Source organism: Grammomys surdaster, unplaced genomic scaffold (genome assembly GCF_004785775.1).
Source record: "Grammomys surdaster isolate TR1022 unplaced genomic scaffold, NIH_TR_1.0 125708, whole genome shotgun sequence".
Taxonomy (NCBI): domain Eukaryota; kingdom Metazoa; phylum Chordata; class Mammalia; order Rodentia; family Muridae; genus Grammomys; species Grammomys surdaster.
In genome coordinates this window covers 2,576,324-2,592,237 of record NW_021620542.1, presented here as the reverse complement: position 1 = coordinate 2,592,237, position 15,914 = coordinate 2,576,324, and the positions used below count along the sequence as shown (strand labels likewise).

The following is a 15,914-nucleotide window of genomic DNA, read 5'->3' as shown; positions in this document are numbered from 1 at the left end:
CCTCCCTCCCCCCTCCCTCTCTCTCTCTCTCTCTCTTTCTCTCACACACACACACACACACACACACACACACATACACACATACAGAAAGAGAGAGAGAAAGACAGTCTTGCTACATATTACAAGTTAGTTTTCAACTTGTTACGTATGCCAGGTTTGAATTCACAACCATCTTGCCTCAACTTCATGAGTGTGAGATTATAGGTATATATCTTCTAATAATCACTTTGTGAATTTAACTTCTGTGTTATCTTTGATACATGAATCTCTGAGTACCCATTTTTAGATGACAAATATTCAGCAACCAGGCACAAAAATATACAAATTAAGCAACCTCAGGTTGATTCACTAACATTTCCTTTTTTTCTCACAATCTATTACCCAGTGATTTATGGAACAGGAGGTAAGTGAACTATACTCCCTACAACCAAGGCTCAGTAAACAAAAGAGAGGGCAGAAAGATTACAAGAAACAGAGGACCAAGACAACAGGTATAACGTAGTCTCTTCTAGACATGACAGGGAAGCTGCCCATATAGACTTCAACAATCAAGACAAGCATACTGACAACATCAGCTGACAGATGAGGGAAATTTCACAAGGCTCTATCTCTAGATGAAGAGCTACAGCCAATCAGTTACTGCCTGGAGAAGGAAAATCAGTATTTTGTTTTCTGGAAATGAGCTCCCCAATAGATTATCCAACCCCAATTGGTCAGCTCTAAACACATGTTCATAAAAGTAACAATAAATTGGTTAGGCACACACACATTCACACCCCCACACACAAATTATATGGATACACATATTGAATTAGCTTATATGGTCTTTAATTATGAATTTTTAGAACTGGATAATATAAGTCAGAGTGTTGTGCTTTAGATTCTCAATGTTCCCCAAGGTTTCTATAGTAAATCTGATCATGAGCCTGTGGTGCTTTGAGGCTTTGTTGGGATCTTTAAGAATGAGGCCTAGTAGAAGGAGGTTAGGTCTTTGGGGGTATTTAATCCGTTTGAACAGGATTTTCTACTATATTGCTTTGGTTTTCTGTGCCATACTAGGTCCAAAGTCACAAGATAAGCCTCCATAGATGATAACCTCTGAGTCTGTATGCCAAACAGACATTTTCTATTTTTAAGTTGATTATTTGAAGAATTTTGTTACAGCAAAAATGCAGGCTAGCCTAGCCTCTAAACAAACCATTAGTTACAAACTGCTGACTGTAAAGCAAATAGCTAGTAACTTATTTCAGTAATCTTTTTTAAATGACATGCAAATCGTGCAAAACTTTTTGTTCTTACCCTTGAATAAACAAATGCAACTCTCTCAAGCAGAAATGTTCAGAGAACCTCCCACTGATATTTCTTCTTCTGACCACAATAGTCTGGATACTCAATTAACCTTTTCTTAATTAAATTAAGTTATCCTTTACCTTGGATTGTAAAATTAGCACTGTAATCAAAGATCTCTATAGAGGCTTGAATATGTCCTTGCTATGTGCAATGTTTATTATTACTTTACAGAAAATAATAGAGATCAGGCTCATGTAATGAAAAGCTTTAGCCAATCTGGTTTATGTTTCCAAAATATACTAATCAGAACTTTATGAACAAGACATAAAAACACACAAAAGTAGCCTTAGTATTTCTGCTTTTTTTAATTGATGGAATTTCTAAGGAGTCACGAAGATTATAAAAACCAACTACAGTGTGTGTAAAAAAGTACACACTGGTTCAAATTAAATTGTGTACCTTGTAATATACAGAAAATGGCTATTACTATAACAAATTAGATTAAGTTTGTTCAAATGAGCTAAACCCTTGGCTACAGATATGGCAGGGTTGTCATATTCCCTTCTCAAGCTTGTACGTTTCCAAATTGGACATTGTAGCAGTGTCTGGCCAGCAAGAACTTGATCACATTATGAAAACTGACACTGACAGTTACATAAAGACAAAAGCTCATTTAAACAAATTGACCCAAATTGGCCAATGGTCCCACAACTGAATACTGTGAACCTGTATCTGTAGACTGGATAATTCAGAGCAGCTGAGAGTCATATTAAAACAATGTTTTCATTGGTCCCTCCAGATTTCAACTTGGGTTTGATTCCTGATACTAAAACTCTGAGGCACTGGGGGAGATATTTAGTTTTCTTTATTTTTAAGGCATTCATTTTAACATAGAGATAATTGAATTGTGTACTTCAGAAATGTGCTATGGTTAATACAGCTTGTATACAATGAGATTCAGACATATGATACATTATCAAAAATTAAGCTTAAGGGCACTAAAGAGATGGCTGAGCAATTAAGAACACTTTGCAGCTCTTTCAAAGAATCTACATATGGAGAATTTCAAACAATTGTAACTTCATCTCTAGGGCTACCCAATGCTCTCTTCTGGTCTTCTATTGTATCAACACACATGTGGTGCATGTACACATGTGTGCATACAGGCACACATAAGTAAAAAAGAAAATAAAGTTTAAGTAACTTTCTTGGGGTCAGTTTCTTTTGTTTTTAAATTGAATATTTTATTTATTTACGTTTCAGATATTATCCCCTTTCCCCATTCCCCCCTCACCCATAAAATCCCTATCCCATTCCCCTTCCTCCTTTTTGCTTTTATACCATTTTAATTTCATGCAAATATTAAGGTCAGTTCTAGGTTGAGGAACTAGCAATACAATAGACGTAAATAGTTAAAGAACAAGCAAGACAATAAACACCTATAGTCAAAGAACAAGCAAGACAGTAAACAAAGTCCTGTGATCACTCCCTAGATCACTATTTCTAACAGCTTATCTGGATGACCCAAATATCTGACCCTACTTCCCTGTCCTAGCCCAAAGTCATTTTCATGCCTGAAGCCTGCTTCTTTGTTCTAGCCTAAGATTTATATTCCTGCTTGTAACTACTTCTTTGTTCTAGCCACCTAGAACAAAAGCAATTCTGGGAGAAAGGATTTATTCAGCTTATACTTCCACATTGCTGTTTATCAACAAAAAAAATCTGGACAGGCACTCAAGCAGGGCAGGATCCTATAAATAGGACCTGCTGCAGAAGCCATAGAGGGGTACTGTTCACTGGCTTGCTTTCCCTGGTTTGTTCAGCTTGCTTTCTTAAAGAACTCAGAGCTAGCAGCACAAGGATGGCATCACCTACAAGGGGCTGGGCCCTCCTCCATTGATCGTTAAGTGGAAAAATGCCTTACAGCTTGATCTCATAAAGGCATTTCCTCAACTAAGGGTCCTTCTTCTCTGGTGACTCTAGCTTGTGTCAAATTGACACAAAACTAGCCACTACATTATTTTAAGTAGTAAGGATATTTGTAAATAAAATAGCTGTCACTTTCTTGGCAAGAGTAAGAAGATTTCACAAAAAGGTTTAGATGACTGCATTTCTTGCATTGAAGACTGATGTAATACATTCACACACTACAAAGGAAAGAAGAATGTCTAATTTAATACAACTTAGGTGTGAGCTTATTATGTCAGACACATGGAAGAAAAGACCTGCAAAATATTCTTTACAAAGGTTGTCTTAGATATAATAGTATTGTTTTCATGAAACCCTTTACCAACATGTCTTGTTATTTTTTAAATTAATTTTTATTGGATATTTTATTTACATTTCAAATGTTATCCCCTTTCCCTAATTTCCCCTGACCCAGAAACCCCCTATCCCCTTCCTCCTCCTCCTGCTTCTATGAGGATGCACCCGCACCAACCCACCCACTCCCACCTCACCATAGATACAGAGGACTTGGTTTTTTTGTAGACAGTATGCAGAACACAGGACTATAAAGTGTTGGGCAGAAATGACAACTGCCTGAAAAACGACAAGAGAGACATTGTCATGTAAAATGAATACTTAAACATCACTTTTGGGACTGTCTTAATGCTCAATTTTTGGCAGAAGGGAAGGGTCAGAGTTCGGGCTGGGATTCTTGCCCTAATTATTTAGTTGTGAAAAGCTTTAGTTTCCTTAATGATTGTTACAGAAGGATGTGAAGATGAAGTGGAAAGACTTTTGCTCTGTTTGTCGTGCCCACTAAGGCCTCAATGCACTATCAATATTATTTGTTTGGGATAATAACATAATTTGTTTCTATTTAATTTACTTGATGATAGGAGGGCCATGTTATTATTTTGTTTTTATTCCATCTTAGAAAGCCAGGTAGATGAGGGAATGAGTTGAATTGGACAACTACTCATTTTCTTTCTGGCTCAGGTAATTGTTATTCTATGCTTTTGTATCCATTTCATTTTCAGAAGATGAATTAAGACATTTTGTTTATTTTCATTTCCAAATGTGCCTAATAGTAGCAGTTGGTTTTCTGGTGCTTCAGGCTGTAGATAAGATGACCCCTACAGTGGAACCATAAAACCCTTACTGGACAGCAAGTGTTCTCAAGCATTTTTCACAAATGGCCCATTAATCTTTCCCACAGTCACAGAGAAAGTTACTATACTATATCTACTTCATAGATGTCCTGAAACACATCTGAGCTGACTGATAAGGGTATAGGTAGAGAAGTCAGACAAGACTTGGTCTACATTTATAAAATTTCCCCTTCAGAATATAAATGTCAAAACAAAGTATATTTGAAATATTTTTTAAAAGCCCTAGGTTATTCAGAAACCACTCAGAAAGAAAATAGGAACATCACTTGAATGATTAGATCTATGGGAACGAGTGCCCTGAACTCTGAACAACATTTTTGTGAATGTGTGTGTTTATTTTTTTTGTCAATGATCTCTGGAACACAATACACTCAGAAAATGGAAACATATTGTATGCAATGTCTCATGATTATGATAGTTACATAAGCATTCCTCACTGTATCTCGTTATTATGGGGAGTTGATTTGAGTCTTAATTCACATAAATGAAATGATGAAGACCAAAGAGGAAACAGGCTGAAGGCCTGAGAAAAACAGACCACATGTCTCTTGCTTGACTTCCATAGCAATAGGGTATATATGGAAGACCTTTTTCTACTTTTTCTCTGTGTGTGTGTGTGTGTGTGTGTGTGTGTGTGTGTGTGTGTGTATCTTTTCCTTAAAACCACAGGAAACACTAAACCAGAAAAGGAGGCAAACAGTAATAATGCAATAGCATTTTCTTTACACTAAAGAATGTAGAGTTTTATGTACTTTAAAACTTGAACTTTAGAAAATCTATGCAGAAATAATAATTCAATTCCTTGAGATTACTTAGGAATACATTACCTGTTTACCACTTGGTGATAATATTTAAATGCTTAGCCAAAAGATCAAAAGAACGTGGAAATCATTTTTTCAAAGAATTATCTGACATATTGTTAACAACTGGAAGCATATTATTGGCTTGTAAAGGTGAAAGAAGAGTATTTGACGTAGGACTTGAACAGAACTATGGTGATAGGATGTGAAAGGAGTCAGTGCTGCCTTCCAAGCATAGATTGTTACTGAGAGATGAAAACCTAACACATCAACACATCACAGGACAGTCTGTTATTATTGAACAGAAATTAGACTTTAAAATTTGCTAATTTATTTGCTAATCTGTTTTCTCACTTTATTCTCTCATTAACAATCAATAGTTTCCTGGCTTTCACAAGAACCAAAATAAACTATGTAGGCGAGACTACTGCCAAGGGCTAATAATTTTTTATCAGCAACCACTAAACTCAATCAACATTTAAATCTATAGTCATCTGGCACTGCAATTCAAAAATTTAACCCATTGTTAGATTTCTTCCACATTTGCGCCTAATATAATCCACAATTCAGAACTGACAATAAAATCTCTTGAAGGATTTTATGGATATAGTGAATACTTAAAGCAGCACGGATAGCTGTGATTTTGGTAATAGGCTACAAAGTAGTCAAATTTATTTCTCTTAAAATGGCAAATTAAGATCATCATGTTCAACACAACATGGTCTCATGCTTTTCTTACAACATGTATTTCATCAAGTCCACTATATTTTAAAGAAGAGCAGGTTATGATGAACTATGGACTCACCATGTATGATCGCTGTAGAGTATTTCAGAAACAGTTCCTGGCCTCAGAATGTTGAACACCTAGCCAGAAATACAGAAATACAGAAATGCATAAAACCACTGTTAAAAGTCTTAGCATTAAGTCACTTTCAAGATACATTGTTGCCTTTGTCTTTTAAGCAAAAATTAAAACAGAAGTAGAAAATAAGATAGTAAGAAATTTACAGCAATTTTATAAACCACAACTTTTGAAAGAAATAGTGAACACTTAAAGCAACATGGAAATCTGTAAATTTGTAAAATAGTAAAATTGAATATTCTGAAAATGTTTAATTGAGACCACCATGTTCAATAACATGGCTACATAGTTTTCTTACAATATTTACTTCATTAATTCCAGTAAATACCTAAATATCATGGCTTATTGTTTTATAAGATTGTATGCCTTTCCAAAATCCAACTTTTGGTCTTAATATTACATTTACTCCAATGTTGTTGGGAAATAACTTGCAAACAAAAACCTAAAGGAAATCATGGTCTTTCCTACTAATTTCTAGGGCTAATCAGCAAGGGATAATTCCAAATCTTAAAGCAGCCCATCTTGTAAAGCCATCTCATTAATTTTTAAAAAAGGCATACCTCTAAGGTGCATGAAAAGTCATTTCCTTAATTCCTCAACAGAATCCTTAAATAGACTTTAAGTCTAATCTATTGACTCTTGTTAATTTTGTTTCCAAAGAGATTTCTTCTTCACCCTGTAAAATATGTAACACTTATTCTCCCTTCAGTCCTCAGAGGGTTGTTCTTTTATGCAGACAGCTTCCATGTGACATTCTGTCATCTCATCTCCATGGTTCTACCACATGACTCAGGCTTCACCAACTCAGTGTGCTTTCCTTAAACCTAAGACACAGTTTTTGTGTCACAGGATTTGTCTCTCTATCAGATTGCTTCTCCTTTCGCCCCTGCTGTCCATAAATCTGTTACATTTTGTAGTTAAACGACAGTATGTGGTTGTGCTCTTCACAGTGGAATATATATGACCTTTCTGTGATCCCATTCACATGGCAGCTTCCTGAGGACCTAGAGGAGGGGAAATCTAAAAGGCCCAGAGGATGGTACTTTAGCAAGCAGGTCTCAGGATCTCTCTCATTTCTGCTATGAGGTCTACTAAACTTTTATCTTGTAAGAAAGAACCAAACTGAAGGATTTTGAGTAAAACTTTCATTTTGAATAGGGGTCAAATAAAGTTTAAGTTCCCAAGACTTCCTTGGGTAACTGATATCATGCTTGGCATAGACAGACATGTATGTGGGTAACTGACATTCAGCTTAGCAAGTTGAGACATGAATGCTAAGCAAGTCTCCCTGCTGCAGCTAAATAAACCAACCACTGGGAAAAGGATAAGTGTACCTCATAGGGAAATGTCCATGGAAAGGCCCCTTATCCCAGAAGGCTGATTGGTACAAAAATGTAACTGTAACTTGGTACATCTGTTTGTGGTTTTCAAGCTCAAATGCTCTGTAACATTGTGGCTCCATGGTGGGGTGGGGTGGTGTTGCATTTCAGCACCCTGAAGCTGTTGTGCATACCTAATAGATCAGTAATAGCTTGATTACAATATTTTTTTTCCGTTTCTGCATTGACCTGGTTTTGAGTTGTGTTGGATGTAAGCAGATTCTATAACAATGTAATTGAGGATTGTGCTTCTGCTCTTTAAGTCAACATGTTGGATGTTTACTAGAGCATTCAGCCTACCTGGACTAAGTGTGTTTGTTTAGTAGCCTCTGTTGTAATGCAGTCTATAGTACTCACCACTGAGATTATTTTTGTCTCATTTTAGGTTATATTTGACTCTTTGACACAGCAACATTACATTTTGAACCCCTTCTCTATTGTTTCAATAACTACTGTGTTTTATTTGTTAAGATATGCCACAATTTTTTTATAGGTAATATTATACTAGAAATACTTTTACTCGAGACAGAAAGTATTTCTTTTGGTACTGGTGACAAGATCCCTCTGGTTAAATGCCTAAAGGTAAAGTGTAATTTTGCTAAGGAGCTCAAGGTAAAGGGTAGCTTCAAGAAGATCTTTCAAAGCTGTGTTTGTAGGCCTCTGTTTTCAAGCCCTCTGCTAGAAGGTAACAGTGCTGGACGCCACAGTCAGAAGCCATCAAAAGCTCCTGGCTGCAGTATGATTTCAAATGTTTTCAAATTTCTACTGGGGATTTTGTGCCAAAAAGAGGAAATGAAAGGTAACTTTCTTTCTTTTCAAAGCAATGCTAATCACAAAGCTCAAGACTTTGTGTTCTTCACATATTACAATGCAATAGCTTTTCAAGTTTAGATAAAATAGATATCTAACTAACGTTATCAATGTTAAGTCATAAAGTCACTACAAATTTATTTTTGACAGCCTTTTACTCAGTTCCTCTTATAGCCACAAAACATTCCATCCACTGACTTTTAGGCAACCACCTGTTTGAGGCCACAGTGGAAAGATATTGATGTAGACCAAAACTTTTGCCTTTTTCTACATTTTCCTCTACTTCCTGCTTTTATTGTTTTGTTTGGTTAAATAATTTTGAAGACATGTTTTCTTTTACAGCCCTATGTAAGGTAGGAGAATCTATAGGAGCTGGCTATCTCTCTGTTTCCTTTCTTAGAAATGAAGATGAAATTTTGGAATCCAGATGTGAAACTGCCTTATTTAGTTTTCAAATAAAATTATATATAGACACATATGCTTCATTGACAGTGTTTACTCATATTTAAAGGTTACAGAGTAATATTTTTATACATACCTATAATGTGTAATGACCAGATCAATGTAGTTGTTTCTGTTATCTTTGACTCATTTTTTTCTCTCTGCTAGGTACATTTAAATTCTCTCCATAAGATACTTTGAAAGATTCATTGAACATTGCAAATAATCATTGTCCCTATAAGCTGTGGCATACTGGCAATAATGTCTAGTAGGGAATTTCATCCTATGCACTTAGTGTTCCTCATATTCTTCTATTCCCGACATCCTTCTGAAGTGGAATATTAAGTCCTCAAACTGTGTTTCACAGCTTTTAATAGAGGCTCTAGTCTAGAGTTTGTGAGATTTTAATCTACCTGTTGTGCTGTTCCATTGTGTTAATATATAATTTGACTTAGTGAAGTATGCCTCTATTCAGTGATATTTAAATGCAGAATCAATTTGCCAGGTAGAGCTGCTCCTCATGGTTTTCCATGGGCATTTCGAAAAACTATCCTGCTCCTCAGACTATCATAAACCATTCTGTGATTTTAGTTTCTAAGTGACATATCATTATAGCATGTACTCAGGGAATACTGTGTTATTGTCATCAGAATATTCAATCTCATTACATGCCCAGAAATATAGAACCAAGTCACCATGAACCTTGAGATAAAGTCAATAATTTCTACCTTCTGTTTCTTAAATATTGTACACATTGTAGACAAAGGTAGAAAATTACCCAACTTTCTACTTCCTATAGTACCCTTCCAGACTGTTCTAACCATTATTTTGATCACCTGATTGTCCTGACCATATTCTTTCACCTGATGATTCTGACCATCATTCTTGTCACTTGATCATCCTGTAAATCATTTTGTCACCTGACTGTCATAACCATCATTTTGGTCACCTGACAGTCCTGACCATTATTCTGTCACCCGAATGCCTTGGCCATCTTTCTGATCAACTGACTGTTCTGATCATTGTTCTGGTCATATTTATGAGATTACCATTTCAAGAGCTACCTTTCTTTTCAGAGTATGAAAACCTGTTCAATATCTTGTTTGTCAGCAAGAAGAAACAAAAGGTCGTTTTCACACTTACCAGGAACATAAAAAGTCTAATCCTTCTAAATATATGATTAATGTTTAGGTCACCTGGTTTTTTCTGACAACAAAATGATGACATATTAATAATCGGCATTTTGTTTTCTTCTTATAGTATTGAGAAAAATAAGGTACTAAAAGTTATCATCTGTAAGAAACAGTATTTTCTTCCCAGACAATGATATACCTCCAGTAGGCTGACTACAGCTGTTATCAAAGCAATTCAGTGAGAGAAGGAAACAAAAAACAATATGCTGCCTTAATGGTAAAGGCAGTATACTGATTTCAGTCTTTGATTTCTCTGCTGTATGTAAATGGTCTTATTGATAATTGCAACTGAAGGAGGCAAAACCTGTCACATTCAGGGCAACCTGTCTACTCAGAGGTAAAGTCAAGCCAGCATAATGCTTATAATATTCAAATGTGCACATAGAAAGTTTTGAAATCTGTGCTATACACTTGATTTTAAATTTAATCCCCCAGAAGCCTAAAAGAAATATGGATTTGTATGCTATAGCATTTCATTTAATATATTTTGTTGTCATTTTCTTTTTTTTCTCTTTTAAAAAATTTATTTTTTAAAATTTTGTGTGTTGGTTGGGGGAATGTGATAGTATTTGAGAGCGGGTGCATAAGGAAGCCATGGTGTCAGAGCCCCTGATTAAAGGTTATTTACTGTGAGATAGACTACATATATGCTGGAAACCAAACTCAGGCTGTCTACAAGAGAGCCCTACTGGTTCTTGACCTGCAGACACATCGCTCCAGTTCCATAATGACATACTAACCAACAGTGACTACAGAGAGGATGGGATGTAATTTAGCAGTGTCATGCCAATTTTACTAACAATAAAGATTCCCTCCCAGGCAAGCACAGAGTCTCAGTACACAGTTCAGGGTAGCCTTGAACTTAAGTGATCCTGCTGCCTCAGCCTCTGGTGTGCTAAGGTCACAGGGACGTATCGCTATGTAAGGCTAGAAAATATTAATAATATGCACTGACAATGTGCCGACTCAGGAACATTGTGGACCATTTGTTCAATTAGTAAACTGAATGGTTATCTCTTAAATGAAATCATTTTGCTTGATTTTTCTTTAAATCCAAACTAGGAATATGTAACTATTCTTCTAAAAATTAAATTGCTTTTTTACAAATTGCATTCTCTGATTTTCTTATCAGCCTGCTTTAAGGATATCCATGTGTTCAATATGCTCGCTCGAAGTTTGGCCCACACCAAATAGTTGTTTAACCCAAATATCTGAGCAGCAAACTGGGCTGATCCTTCTGGAGAAAGTATAGTTGAACAGCCAAGACCTCTGGGCAGTCGAAGAGATGACCACACATCCTGAGCACCCCAGTCTGGTGTGATTGGGGGACAGCTGATAACTGGATATGCAGTATTACCAGACACCACTGGGCCTAGACCATTGCTTCTGCCTGCCACTGTGACAAATACAGTAGGAACACCATCCCCTTCATATTCTGCTTTAATCATTAAAGTCTCATCTGGTTCTTTGTGCGTGGATGTTACTCTAAGTTCACACAGAATCCCAAAGTTTCCACAATTCTTCTTAATTTTTTCACAGTGAGGAAGGTCAGAGGTTGAACCCACCATCACTACCACCCTGCACTGACTGTCTGACTTGAGAAGCAACTCCACTCGGTCTGCAACCCACTCAAAGGTTTTCTCTATCCTCTGGCGTCCTTCCAGAGTTACTTCTTTGAGATCACGGTAACACTGTTAGTGTTTCTGTTGGCTCTGATCTCGATCTCCTGACGGCCACAGTCTCCAGGAATCATTATCAATGACATCGGCAAGAACAATTTCTTTGGTGGTTACATCAATGCCAAATTCAATCTTCATATCAACCAGCGTACAGTTCTGGGGCAGCCAAGATTTCTCCAGAATTTCAAAAATAGCTTGTGTGGCATGACTCATGATGTCCACTTCAGTCTTCCCTATAAGAAGTCCAGCAAAGCTAAACTATGCAGCAATGAGTTGTTCCTCAGACCACTGTGGGTCATTATTGGCGTTGTCCTTGAAGAACATCTCTACTTTTGGTGGATAAAACTTACACCCCTCCTTCACACCAGGGTTCCTCTTGAGAAAAGATCCAGTCGCCATTCTTCGGCAGACCCATTCAATTGGAATCATTTCACACTGAGGTGCAATGAAAGCAGTTTCCCCAACTTTCTTGGTGAAGGCAGTTTTTGTACCAGCTTCCTGTAACAACTGAAATATGCATTTGGTGATCTTATTGGAGATTGCAGCTTTGCCTTCCAGGTGATTCTTTCTAGCTGCAATCTCTGCTATAATCTGGTCCTTGGACTGCAGGAGGACTTTTCCTGGATTATCTATCAATTCATAGACTTCTTTTGTTTTACCCTCGTAGAGTTTCTTCCTGATGTTCAATACTTCGGCTGTCGCCATTATCCTAGGTGAACTAGAGTAGTAGACTGTGCGGGCTTGTTGTCATTTTCTTAAAGGGAGAAAATCAAATAACTTATGCTTTATATTCTAATATGTAAACTGTTTTGTGTTTGACAGTATAGTTTTACCTATATTATACAATATTTCCTCTGTTACAATCCGTAAATTCCATATTTGATTAGTTATTCATAATTATTATGTAAAATGTAATAATTAAATCACTTTATATCTGAAGAAACATGTGAGTGCAAAGGATGATATATATTTTATTGTAGTATGATGTTTTTTCATCTTTCTTATGCTAGAAAAAAGTTATTTATTGGAGTTTATTTCGACTGCTAGCCATATTTCTAAGCATCAAAAGCCTTTTTGATTATCAAAACAACATGTGAGTTTAAAGAACATTTTACATTAGCACAGCCACTATGACCTTTTAAAGTAGTTAAAATTATAGAGTAAAGGCATTTCATTAGAAAGCTTTCAGTTCCTTTTATTTAGATTTGCTTGTGCATATATTTTTACTTAATATCTTCACAATTTCAGAGATTTGTGTCTAAAGATGACCCCTTGTATTACCTTAAATATTAGATAGAAAAAGTTTCAAGAAAAGAAATAAACACCTAAAGGTAATATCTTGCAAAATTGTCAAGTCTCCATTTCTCAGACGCTGTCTCTCTCCTTTTTCCCTTCTCCCTCTTTCCGTTCACTATGTGTGTGTGGGGTGTGTAATATACTTATTAATTCTTGGAGAATGTAGTGTATTATATTTGAGTATAATCAACACTAACTGTTCTCCTTACTTCCTGTTTCTTTCCATATAATTCTGACATTTCTTCTTTTTCCTCTTCTTTTTCTATCAGGCCCAGTATGTGTTGCTAAGGTACAACTGATTTTTGTCCTGGTATAATCAATCTATTAAGAGTCACATCATTAAAAAAAGAAGAAAGAAAATGGATCATATTCCCAGCAGCTATCAAATGCTAATAGCTACCAAGATAGAAGTGAGTTTACATACTTTCCATTCTCTATGCTGATATATTGTCTGGTTGCAGCTTGTAAAGGTCTTATTCGTGTTGTCACAAATTCTCAGAGTTCATTGTGCATTTGCACTGTTCGGTTTGGGAAATACTATTTCCATTAACTTATCAGTGACCTCTGATTCTCAACATCTTTCTATCCATCTTGTGAAAAGATCTCTGAGTCTTGAAGAGAGGAGTATAATGTGAATATCTGACTTAGAGTTGAAATTCACTGTCTTTTGTTCTCTGAATATTCACCAGTTAGGGAGCTCTGATCCAATCAGAAAGTGATTGGTTATGCCCATCACATTTATGCCACTATTGTGCCAGCGGGCCTCTCTTCTCATGCCATCATTCTTGTGACTTCTGGTGTCCACAGATGGGTGATATTGAAGGTTAAGTTTCCTTCTCTGTCAATGTGTGTCATACCTACCATTATCATGAGCCTATAGGGGTGAAGCTTCTAGATAAATATCAGCTTGGTGTATCCCAGTTCTGGAACTCAAATATATGTGTCTTTAGCAGTATGGTCTTACCATTAACTTCTAGATGTTAGGCAGAAGTATTGGCAATAGCCTGTAATTATTGGGACCCATTTATCCAACCACTCAAAATGAGGTAACTCATTCATACGGGTTTTGATTTCCTACTATGGGCTATCAAGTTAGGGTACTGTACCCTATTGTGGAACAACTCCATTAAAATTATTTTTATGTATGTTTAAGTATAAATTTTATAAAACTTCTAGTGTAGTTGGTTTCTGTATTACATTTTTAAAACTTTAATGTTATATACACTTCCCCACATCCCCTCTTCCATTTTGTTCTCCTATTTCCCACACCAAACTAATCCCTTATTACAATTGTTCATTTATAATCCTTTATATGTCTGTGTTATTTTCTCCTCTCATGAACGGTCCTACCTCCAATAGCCCCTTACTAATTTTCTGACATTTACATGCTTTCCAAATGGAATACATATATTTGAAGAGTCAAAGCTAACATATAGAAATTAGAGAAAATGTGATGTTATTTATCTTTTGGTATCAGTTATCTCACTCTGAATTTTTGGTTTTAGTTCCATCTATTTACCTGTACATTTCAATTTCCTTAAGAACTAAATAATATCACATGATATTTAACAAATTTAATATAATAAATGTGGTAATAAACAAAGCACATTTTCATTATTTATCCATCAGTTAAAATTGTTTCCAGTTCTTGGCTATTGTGAATAGAGTATCACCTGTACTAAACTTAAGTTCACTCAGAACAGTTAGCAGATCACCTCTGCTCATTTGTGGTTCTAGCTATACACCAGATATCCTCCACCACATTTCTAGGCACCAGAAACATTTGGAGTTTGACCAAAATGTCACTGAGTTGTATCCATTTTAGATATTCACAAACACAATCAAAGTGGCCCCAAGATTGAATACCAACAACCACTCTTCATCTGGTGCATAACGTAAAAAGTTCGGGGAATACCAAATAAATATCCAAACAACTAAAGCAGATACTGAGACTAATATATATATATTCTTAAAAATCCTAATTTGTCCTGTCTACAAGCAGTGCAGGGTCAGAGATGAAATTGATTGAGTAAATGGCCAACCAAAAACAGGCCCAACGTAAAGCCTATCACATGGGAGTGAGCCAGTCCCTGACATTACTAAATATACCCTGCTATGCTTGCAGACAGGAGCCTAGAACAACTGTCTTCTAAGAAGCTTCATCCAGCAGGTGATGGAAACAGATGCAGAAACCCTCAGCTCACATTAGGTAGAGCTTGGGGAGTATTGTGGAAGAAAAGGATTGAGAGAGTCTGAGGAGTCAAGGATATCATAAGAAGACCCACAGAGTCATAAGCTCCCTATGTATCATTAAAATTCCAGAGAAGTGTTAGAATTATGCCAAATACACTGCAAGGAAGTAGGCTCAGATACTTTGGTCATCCTGATAACCAGTTATCACAGGAGTGTTCATATAATTGGGTTTAATGCCTTGCTTTTTCTTTGACTATTTGTGTTTATTGTATTGGTTGTTCCTTGACTATTTGCATCTATTGTATTATTAGACCCTCAACCTAGAACTGACCTTAATGCATATATGTAATTAAAATGGTATAAAAGCATAAAGGAGGAGGGGGAAGGGATGGGGGTTCTAGGGAGGAGAAATGGAGAAAGGGGATGACATCTGTATTTTAAATAAATAAAATATCCAATAAAAAATTTAAAAAATTAAAATTGATCTATAGTGCAGACAAAAAAAAATAAGTCTTTTTTAAAAAACAAAAAAAGAAAAGAAAAGAAAAGGAAAGAAAAGGCCTACAGAGCCAACTAATCTAGGCCCATGGGGCATCACAAAGACTGAACCAGCAACCAGAGCATATATGGGCTGGATCTAGGTGCCCTAAACATTTGTAGCTGATGTTCAGCTTGGTTCTTATGTGGGCCTCCCTAACAAATGGAGTGGGGCTCTCTCTGACTCTGTTGCTTGTCTTTGTATCCCTTTCTTTTATCTGGGCTGCCTAAATGGAAGAGGATATATTTAGTTCTGCTGCAATTTGATGTGCTAGAGTGGCTTGGTATGTATGAGGGATTCCTGTTCTCCTCAGAGAG

The 15,914-nt window shown here is 36.2% G+C and overlaps 1 pseudogene; it reads right to left on the bottom strand.

The window, feature by feature from the left end:
- Positions 1 to 10,987: 10,987 nt before the first annotated feature.
- LOC114639457 lies at positions 10,988 to 12,275 on the bottom strand (annotated as a pseudogene).
- Between the last annotated feature and the right edge of the window lie 3,639 nt (positions 12,276 to 15,914).